This window comes from Pinus tabuliformis, chromosome 5_1 (genome assembly GCF_031772625.1).
Source record: "Pinus tabuliformis cultivar Carrire ecotype Pingquan chromosome 5_1, CPIR1, whole genome shotgun sequence".
Taxonomy (NCBI): Eukaryota; Viridiplantae; Streptophyta; class Pinopsida; order Pinales; family Pinaceae; genus Pinus; species Pinus tabuliformis.
This window is the reverse complement of record NC_142305.1, coordinates 208064954-208076107: the sequence shown is the minus strand read 5'-3', so window position 1 is coordinate 208076107 and position 11154 is coordinate 208064954. Positions and strand designations below refer to the sequence as shown.

At 34.8% G+C, this 11154-nt stretch overlaps 1 pseudogene; it reads right to left on the bottom strand.

Moving 5' to 3' along the window:
• Positions 1–8920: 8920 nt before the first annotated feature.
• Positions 8921–11150, bottom strand: LOC149164112 (abscisic acid receptor PYL10 pseudogene; annotated as a pseudogene).
• Positions 11151–11154: the final 4 nt, after the last annotated feature.

The window sequence follows — 11154 nt, the reverse complement described above, 5'->3', positions numbered from 1 at the left end:
TATCTTCGTTCATGTATCTACATCGTATATGAACAAATTCTATATACAAAAATTGAGCATATACAGAAATTGGGGATATAGGAAAGATATGCGCATATACGGAAATTGCGCATATACAGAAGATATATGCATATCTTTCATATATACTTAACTTTCCTATATATACACATCTTCCGTATATGTACGTTATTTATGTATCTGTATCGTATATGTGTAAATTCCATATACAGAAATTGCGCATATACGCCTATCTTCCGTATATGCACAATTTCCGTATATGCGTATATCTTCCCTATATGCACACTTTCCGTATATGCGCAATTTTCGTATATGGAATTTGCGCATATACAATGCAGATACATGCATGAAGATATTTACAAATTCCATATACAGAAATTGCGCATATACGCAAGTTGTGCATATACGGAAGATATGCGCATATCTTCCATATATGCACAATTTCCGTATATGCGCAATTCCTTTATATGAAATTTGTGTGTATACGACAGATACATAAATGACGTGCATATACGGAAGATATGCATATAGAGAAAAGTTAGGGATATCCAGAAGATATGCGCATATCTTCTGTATATGTGCGATTTACATATATGCGCATATCTTCTGTATATGTACAATTTCCGTATATGCGCAATTTCTGTATATAGAATTTCTGCATCTACGATGCGGATACATAAATGACGTGCATATACAGAAGATATGTATATACAGGAAAAGTCATGGATATCCAAAATATATGCGCATATCTTCCGTATATGCGCAATTTCCGTATATGCGCATATCTTCCGTATATGCGCAATTTCCGTATATGCGCATATCTTCCATATATGCGCAATTTCCGCATATGAGAAATTCATGTATATGGAATTTGTACATACCTTCTGTCATGTATCTACATCGTATATGTGGAAATTCCATATATAGAAATTTCTTTCACCTAGCTTTTTCCTCTCTCAGCTAACTTAATTTATAAACACCTCCTTCAATTAAAATTCATTTGATAGTTTTCCAAGTGTTCACACAAGTGGTATTTTTATTTTGTTAAGCTTCTTGTTGGGACCTCCAAATCTGAACTTTACTTGGAATTTGGGGAATACTTAGAAAAATTTTAACACGATAATCCCTTGAAAAAATAAGATTCTTTGGGGCCTTTGATGGAAACTTCTATTTGTTAGGATCTAGTCATAATTTTGTCGCCTGAGACTATCATCCAAAGTATATTAGGTTGTCGGACATTGCGAGAAAAGACCCGTGAATATGTTACTCAGCTCCCAGGCGCTAAGTCCTCGGGTACCTAGAATCATGTGTTATGAACAAATGCCTTCTGAATCATGGCCCTGGTCTTACTTGAACATTCTTCCACAACACTTCTCTTCGAGATTCAGGGGACTTGAGAGCATTATGCACTCATAGTGTTATACATCAACACCTAAATGCCAAACCCTATGATTGTGGGCTAAACATTATCAGGCGATTAGTCTAGTGGGAGATCTTTTACAAAATTCCATCCCACATTTTTGGGGCTTCAGGGGCCTAATGGTAGCAAACTTTCTATTGATTATCATCAAAGTATTCCAGCTCTCGGGTTTGTAATGATAGATCTTATGTTATTAGATGATCTAATAGCAGCACACCACTATGGGATTTTTGGGCTTCAAGGTCCCAATGGTGCTATTTTTTTTTTTATCTATTGTTAGCCACTTATTCTATATCCTAAGCTATCAGGAGATCTGATAGCAAAACACTGCTTTGGAATCCACTTGGCCTACCACCTCATTCTTGCATTGACCAATCACATACTAACACATGGCTAATGTTGATGTGTCTTATACCACGTGGATCTACTAACACATGCCATGTGTCACTTTCTTTTACTCAATCGACCATCCAAAAAAAAGAAATCCAGGTGACACATGTCTACTACCGCATCACCTACTGCACCTATCATGCCACATCACTTTTTTGTCATCTACCACATCATTTCTTTGTTACCTTCCACATTGGCATATCCCAAACTATCGAGTATTGGGAAATAAAAGAGATTTTTAATTAAATATTTTTCCCATTCACTCGATGTTTCATGGGGGTGCTTGGGCTTTTAGCTCTTGGGTGTTATTCTTAGCAGTATGCATACAGAGGCTTGACCAAGGGCCAACCATATCAAGCATGAAAGAAATTTGCAAACTTTTCCACATCCATGGTTCCAAGGGCCCAAGGGCATTTAGCCTTTAAGTTTTAATGCTTAAGTTCTTCATGACCAAGAGCTTGACCAATGGCCAACCTTATCAAGTATCAAACAAATCTATTAATTCTTACATATATTCATATGTCCACAATGGTTCAAGTGAGCTTAGTTCTTAGGCATTAATCCTCAACCATCTCATGATGAGGAACTTGACCAAGGGCCATGACTATTAGATATTGGGGGAAATTAAGCACTTTAGCATTAAAAACCATCTGATGGGTGAGCATCTAATAGTCATACCTACACTTAATGACAATATTTCCATCCATTAATTGACGCCAAACTTGTCACATTTAGCCCTACTAAAGCCACATCGTCTAAACCAATTCTATATCATGTTAAGTTAATTTGGAAGGGGGGAGTGGGTCTATGGTGGTTTTCGTAATGGGGAGGAGTGGGTCGATGGTGGTTTTGGTAATGGGGGAGAGGGGTGAGGGGGGGAATATATTCATCAAATGCCATGCCCTCAACAATATTTATACCTGACGTTATTTCAAACCCCCTTTGTAGTTAAGGGCTGAGCAAGTTGGGTTTCCTTAAAATGAATAAGGATCATTGATCTTTGATGGCTTGTGATGCACATTGCTCACTAAATGATAAAGGGCTTGATTACACTTTGCTTTCTTACCTCTAATCACACCTTCATCACTCTTCTGATACTTCTTTTATGACATCAATGACAACACTATGTATGTGCTCTTATTGATCCAACTATGCTCCCTCTGGGATTAACTGATCCAATTTGTTCTTGTTCTAATCCAAATGTGCTCCCCCTAGCATGTTGACATCACCGGAAACATATTTTCCAACAAAAATTTAATAAAAATTTAATTCTTGTTATTCAAACCAATAACATCCCCAACAAATTTGTATTCCTCCACAACAATCTCAAAACCAACCTTGGAAAAAAGGATGATAAAGGCCTAACTATGGGAATATGCCAATTTATCCATGGTATCCTTAACAGTTTCCACAATATCCTCCACAAACCCAATATCCCTAGCAATTCAAAATTCCTATCCTACTCAACCTTAACAACCACACGTTCTAGAAACATAGAAATTACAATTATCATCAAACCAACCTCCTCCAAGATCTAATCCATTACCTACACAACCCATTCAATATCTAAATACTATTGTAGCTTAGCCCACTTACAATATTGAATTACAAAACTTTCCAACTTATATAATTACTCCTCTTGATTGAAATGATAATCATCATCAATCAAGAAAATTAGTTCATAAGGATTCTGCTTATATCATTCAAGAACAATTTGATGAAACTCCCATTCAAACAAACAATAATAAAAGTCATATCATAATAAAACAAACTTCTTCTAGAAACAATGTAAACTTTGAAACAGGAACTATAAACTCAAAACGGGAACTCTGGCCAAAAAACCCCAAAAAAACATCAAAAACAGTGCTAAAAACGAAAAGTGTGTATACTGGAACGATGTTTTTTTTTTTAGGTGTGAATTTTGAACGTGTTTTAAAAATGGCGGTGACTACGAAATTTACTACGAAATTTTCGTGCAAAATATAGCTTCAAAACGAAAGTGATGCTACTGGAATAACGTTTTTTTTTTTAGGGTCAATTTTCAAACTTTTTAAAAAATGCTAATAAAACCAATTTTTTATGTCTCAAACAAAGTTAATTTTTAAGGAAAAAACACATTAATGTTTCTGGTAGAATATCATTTTTCTTTCCTAAGTATAAATTTAACATGTTTTCAACCACACCATGATAGATACAAAAGAAATTGAAATTTTTTCAACTATAAAATTAAAAAACCATGACATTATGAACAAAGTATATCACTGAATGAAATCAAACGTCTTTATTTGTATATTGAATAAAACAGACATTACATCTCTAATTTGATATTGCATTGTAAATATTTAAACAATAAAATTTATCATACTTAAGACATAATCCAACAACATAAAAATGCTTCATTAAATATGGTTAAGGATGAACACATCTAAAGCTTTCGAAATCAGAACCCTCACAACTCTGTTCCATATACATTTCAATTCTTAAACCCTAGTCAAATAAATGCATGTCGAATATGCATAATAACTACGAAAATTACCACATATTCACACAAAGAGTAACATGGAAGCTTAAGCTTTAGGATTAAAATGTATTATAGGAAACCATGACTTCTGGAGGTTACAAAAGACTACAACCTCAGCCAAAGATACTGAGAATTAGATTTCTGAGCATAAATAGAGAAAAACAACACTCATTTTAGCTAAATATCAACCAGAGAGAAAAAGCTGATCTGTGAAGGCTCAATACTTTTGAATTGACAGCTCAAACATGTATTAAAATATGTTCTGAGGTTCAACGCAATAAACAAACAAAACAATCATAAGTTCATCACCTCTGGACATAAAAAGTCTAAGTAAAATTATACGCTCTTTAGAAATAAGAGTCTATAGCAGTCAACCATAGATCTTACATGTAAATAAATGTTACATAAAGTTCAAACTATGCCTCTATTTCGAAACCCCTATTACACAGAGCAATGGCCTAAATACGCCCAAATTTACAAAGCGATGGGTCGAAGCCACATAAGGCAACCCTAGATATAGATGTTTAAGTTATAAAAATTGCTTCACCATAGCTCCAAACAATGGACAAACCCTACAAGAAATTAATCTCTACAATTTAGAAACTCTAACACTTTGGCTGCAAAACCTTCTTTAGAAATAAAAGAAAAAGGAGTAAGTACTCGGTGCAAGGTAGGTTCAGCCACAATCGAAGCCAGATTGAGAGTTTCTCCACAGCGCAGCAGAAACCCCTGAACCTGTAAAGGAAATCTACCACGGAGGATGGAAACAACATTAGAAACCCTCGTACGAACAAAATTGTAGTCATTTGTAAGAATAGAAAGACCAAAAATGATTTCATAAGTACTTATACTCGCAAAGCATGGTGAGAACCCCATTGCTGAGGAATGGAACTCTGACAACATTAAGAAGAATCAAATGTTTTATGTTCGACCAACCCAGACAAAACCATAGCGATGGAAGACGAAGAGGATAAGCAAACATAATACATCTATGGTCGAACAAACCAGAAGGCACTAAGCACAACCATGAAACCCTGAATAGAGTTGGTCTCGCTCTGGAATGACACAAAGACTTGACAGAGATGCTATTCCCAGGAAATGTAGAAACAACTTCACCAGCAGCCGCCCGATGCAGCAAGTAGCCAAGAGTCGTTGATGAGAATACGGATGCCGAGGGCAGTGCAGGAAGTGACAACCTGGAGCACGAAGAACTGGCACCTAAGCCAAAAGGCCAGAATCATTAAATTTGGCGCTGGTTTACAAGACTAAGGTCGAGCTTCTCATTAAATATAAAGTCCAACATAGCACTGGCATATAAATGTAAATTTTTTAAAAGAAATCCAAAGTAAATTTTGAGAACACATATAATCGATGTGGATATCAATCAAATCCCAGTTGTTATGAATTATTAAGGCACTTACTGTCGCTTGTGTTAATAATAAACTCATTATTTTGATTTATAATCATCAATGATATAAGTATGCCAAAAGGAGTTAAAGAGACAAAATTAGGATTGGAGATGTAAACAAATTTTTATTTTATTTATATAATGTTGTGTTTAATATATGGACATGTGACACCATTCAACTCTTAACACATCGTAAGTTGTGGGGCTTTAACAATAGGTACACTGAGTCCAAATTTTTCTCACCAAAATCGAGGTAATGATTACGAGGACCAGCGTGCCGATATAGACGACATTGCGTTTTTGAACGGTTCAAGAAGCATGATTGGACAGGTGTCTATTAGAATTTGGAGGCTGTATTTATAATTTAATTTATAGTTAAAAGGTTTATTTTAAATAAATTGAATAGGAATTGATTAAGATATGTTGTTTTTTTTAGTATTTGAAACATTCTGAAATATTAGAATTTGGAGGCTGTATTAGTTGAGGTTTTTTTTAAAATTAAAGTGAATAAAAATCGGTACACGAATACTTTTTCTTTTATATAAATATAAGTTTTATATATTTTAGATTTCATATTTAGTTAATATGTGATTTTAAATTCAATTATTATTAGTATAATAAAATTTTATTCTGAAATATGTATTAATTCAAAAAAACATGGTTTTATAATAATATTTTTTTTGTTATGCATAAATATTTTAGGCAAGAAGTTATGAATGTCATCTTATATTTTGTAAGATAAGTTTTATTAATTTCTAATTATATTGTTTTATTTTATTTTTTTGGATTTGAGTAAAGATATATAAAAGGAAAATAGTTCTAAATTTTTACAAATTCAACTCATATAGATAATCAAAATATAAATATCAATACCATTATATATATATATATATATATATATATATATATATATATATATATATATATATATATATATATATATATATATATATATATATATATATATATATATATATATATATATATATATATATATATATATATAAGTGATGTGGTGATACTATTTATTTATGGTTTGAACTTAATAGAAATTCTTCAAAACTTAAGATGTGAAGAAAAATTACGTTGTACATTGTTTCTTAGACTTAGAAATTTGGTAGAACAAAAAGCAACATTTTCCTTTTATAAAATAGGTATGCAAAAGAGTAATTTTAGAGGCTTGATATATAGATTTTAAGCTGTTGGAATTTGGTTTACCTAACCAACAAAACAACTTACTAGATGTAATCCCCATTAAGCATTCATAATTTGCACTTTAATTGTTTTGAATTTCAAACATCATGTTTGTTATAAAAATATAATAGGTTAGTATTTAATAAATTGTTGTACTTTTTACACATAACATTTGTCTTAGTCCATATGGTGTTTATACAAGCATTTTCTCATTGTGAATAACAACACCATTAGTTGAGATTTCATCAACACCAAAAACCACTGTGAACATTTGCTTTCAACAATTCACTTGTAAATGACACTATAGTTGACATTGCTAATATAAGGGGGCATGGGGAAATACTCCCAACCTTTGTAGAGCCTCTACAACTTTCCATTCATTATTTTTCATAATGCACACCAAGTTCGTGACTATGCATGCACAATTCAGTTGCTTACGCATTCCAAGAATTCCAATATTCTTTGAGAATATTGGCCCTACATGCCCACCATTTGTGCGAGACCTCCTAAATCCATTACCAATATTTATTCCCATCAAGGATTCTTTAACATTGATATATTGACAAAAATGTTGCTTTGCATATGATGTACATAGAAGCATCTAAAATCAATCCTAACAAAATTATTGTTTTAGTTTCAAAATGGAATACGCATAAAACCTGTATTCATCAATATTTGAATGAATCACATTTTGCATTGTATATTTTCCTTCATTAATGGCACTACATGTTTTGATAAACTTTTCCTTGTCACTCCTTCCATCTAAGATTTATCACAATGTTTCTATTAGATTCCTCCCAATAAAATTGTATCGAACCAATGTGTTATTTGTAGGTGCTCATAGTGGGACAACATACTAAATTTTATAAGGTAAATTTCTATTCCTTATGGAAACCCATTAATGCCTTCACAATGTGTATGAAAAATTTATGAAATTACAAAAATAATTGTTAGATACCAAAAAACAACTAAACACAAATAAACATTATAAAACATTATATATCATAATTTCCTCAACATTACGTGGCATATCTAGTTAATGTAAATTCTATTATTAATGTACTCTGAATCAACTGATATCAAGAAACATTTTTCTCAAGAATTAGTTACAAAATAATTTTAATGCCCATGAAACTGAATGTATTTTGAGGAAAACGAATATTTGGTGACTCTGCTTATGGGAACTGTGGACACATAGTGCTACAATGTAGTTGTCACAGAATCATAAACATTAATGGTATTGAAACAATGATTTTCGTAAATCTTATTTTTTTGGTGACTCCGCTTATGGGAACTGTGGACACATAGTGCTAGAATGTGGTTGTCACAAAATCATAAACATTAATGGTATTGAAACAATGATTTTCGTAAATCTTATTTTTTATGACGAAGTCATTTTCAAGGGATGGATTTTTCTTAGATATCATGGTCTCAAACAAACGCTTCTTTGTATGCCGTTTTATGGATTATTAGACAAAGGTGTGATCGTAAATTAAACCCATGAACCATTCACCGGCCATGATCAATGTATTACTTCAAAGCTCTAAAGTTGCATTTTCAAGCTTGATTCAAACTAAAAAGTTTGAAAGATCGATTTTGCCAACTTATTCTTTAATCAGGCAGTATGACAATAAGGCCAATGGGAGTAGCTCATGGAAATTTGTGTCTTGGAATTTTAAGAGGGATGCACTCAGCCAAAGCATAAGCTCAAGTCGCCAGGAAGATTAGGCGCAGCGCCACCCCCGGGCCGCCCCGCCTTGCCCGACCGACGGCGGGTCGATTCCCGGAATCGACCCTCTGCCGGTCGGGCGGGGCGGGGCGGCCCAGGGGTGGCGCTGCGCGCCACAGTGCCACCCCCGAGCCACACCGCCCCGCCCGACCGGCAGCGGGTCGATTCCGGGAATCGACCCGCTGCCGGTCGGGCGGGGCGGGGCGGCCCAGGGGTGGCCCTGCACGCGGCAGCCATATTTTAAAAATTCAAATTGCTTTTAATGATGGTCTCTACTAATAAACAGGTTTCCTCTTTTGTATTCCCTTGTGGCACATCCACCACGTACGATTCGATCACAATGGTTCCGGGTTTTCCATTTATAAGCCTCTCATGCAGAGTTGTCATGGATCAATAATTGTTGAGCCTGTGCTCGCCTCCCACGATGCTGAAGCTCAGAATATGCTGCTCCTCATCCAGAATATCCAGTCGCTCGATGCTCGTGACCGCAGGGAGACCAGACACAACTTCAACCTCCCTGAGGCAGCCGACCTTGACCTTCGAATCGCCCTCACCCTGAATGCTACAGGTGCAGACGAAGTTCTTATAGAGATGAGGCTTGTCGAATCTCCGAATCAGTGACCAGACAATGCTCACCGGTGCCTCCATGTGCTGCACAACCACAGATGAGCACCTCACCTCGTTTTCTCCACCATTCGAATGGTATCGCCCGACCATCTCCTGCAGCCACTCCCCAAATCCTCCTCCTTCCTGCAAGTAATTTACGGCACAAATCTTACCAATTTCCTTCGACCCGCCTGACAATATGGAGCGGGGCGGCCCGGGGGTGGCCCTGCGCGCGACAGTCAGTTTTTAAAAAATTTCCCCTCGAACAACTTTTTTTAGAAATATATATTTGTCGCCATACCACAGCTATTTCATAGATAGACAGACAGATATTGTCAAGCGATAACTGCTACTTACCAAAATTGAACCCAAAATGAAAAAATATTTATCAGAAAAAACAACGTCGTTAACTTTGGCATGGGCAAGGGGAATACATGCGTGGAATTGTTCCAATGAAATAATAATAAAGTTATGTTAGAAATGCGTCTATTGCCATTAGTTGGCACATGATAATGTACTGGTTGCTTCAGATAATACGCAATGTCACCAGATAATACATAATGTCACCATATCCGTAGAGGCTCTTTTTTATAATTAAGACGACAGGGGCAGCCGAGTGACGGTCATACTCTCATAATTTCTAAGTGATTTAGTCAGTCTACAACGGTTGGTTTTCCATTCGATATGGATAACTATCATTGGTATCCTAATATATATTGTTTAGATGACGGGGCCTGTCTAGTTTGATATGTTAGACATGTGTTAATAATTTCATTGCCTCAATATATTTCAGAGCATTGGTCTACCTTTAAGAATTTTAAGTGGTCATTTTGTGCTAACTACTTTGATGTCTCTGTTTCAATTGAAATAAATTTCCAAACTATTTTGAAAAAATGTTTATGGATAATAAATAATGAATGTCATTTGAAACCTAGTGTTAGATTGGATTGGTAAAGTGTTTTATCTTAGTAATGCTTTATAATTTGCTCCGGTTTATAATTAGTTACTATGCATGGGATATATTTAGTACACATCCTGTTTATAATTCGTTACTATGTAAGGAAATTATTCAGTATACATCTAATTCACACAAATGAAATTAAAATGTTAATATGGTGGAACATTTAATGCACACAAATGAAATTAAAATGTTAATATGGTAGAAAATTTAAACATAGGGACATGGCACTGAATTGTAAACATCCCTGCATTAATTGTTAGCATTCCAGGTAGTCCTAAGAAATGTAACAATATGTTGTAGATTATCCATAACATATATAGATATTTATAAAATAGTGAATTTTGATTATTGTACTTACAAGGCATTGGTTAGCTCTATTAATTTCAAGATCTTGTTATTTCCCACCTTTAGACATCACATGATCAATATTTTGAGCATGGATGGATGGATGAGTTTTAAGGAATATTCTTGTTCATGATATGGAGGGTTTTGTAACGGGGCGGCCCAGGGGTGGCCCTGCGCGCGGCCACCCCCCTATATTATTTGACTTAGACAATTAAGTAAAAAAACATATTTTTTGATATTTTATTTTAGACTCGTATACTTTAGTTTAGATATTTTTAGATATTTTATCAGCACATTTTTTAAAATTTAAAATCAAAACGTAGAAACGTAAGAGTTAAAACCTGACCTCGATAATGGTCAAACAGTTGCATGCTTTTTAGAATTGTATACGTTTCCTCGCTAAAATAAAATAAGCGTCGGTACATTTTCTTTTTTAAATTTTAAATGAATTTTCAATATAATTGAAAATATAGGGGAAATTTTTTAAAAACTGACTGGCGCGCGCAGGGCCACCCCCTGGCCGCCTCGCAGGGCCACCCCCGGGCCGCCCCGCTCCATATTG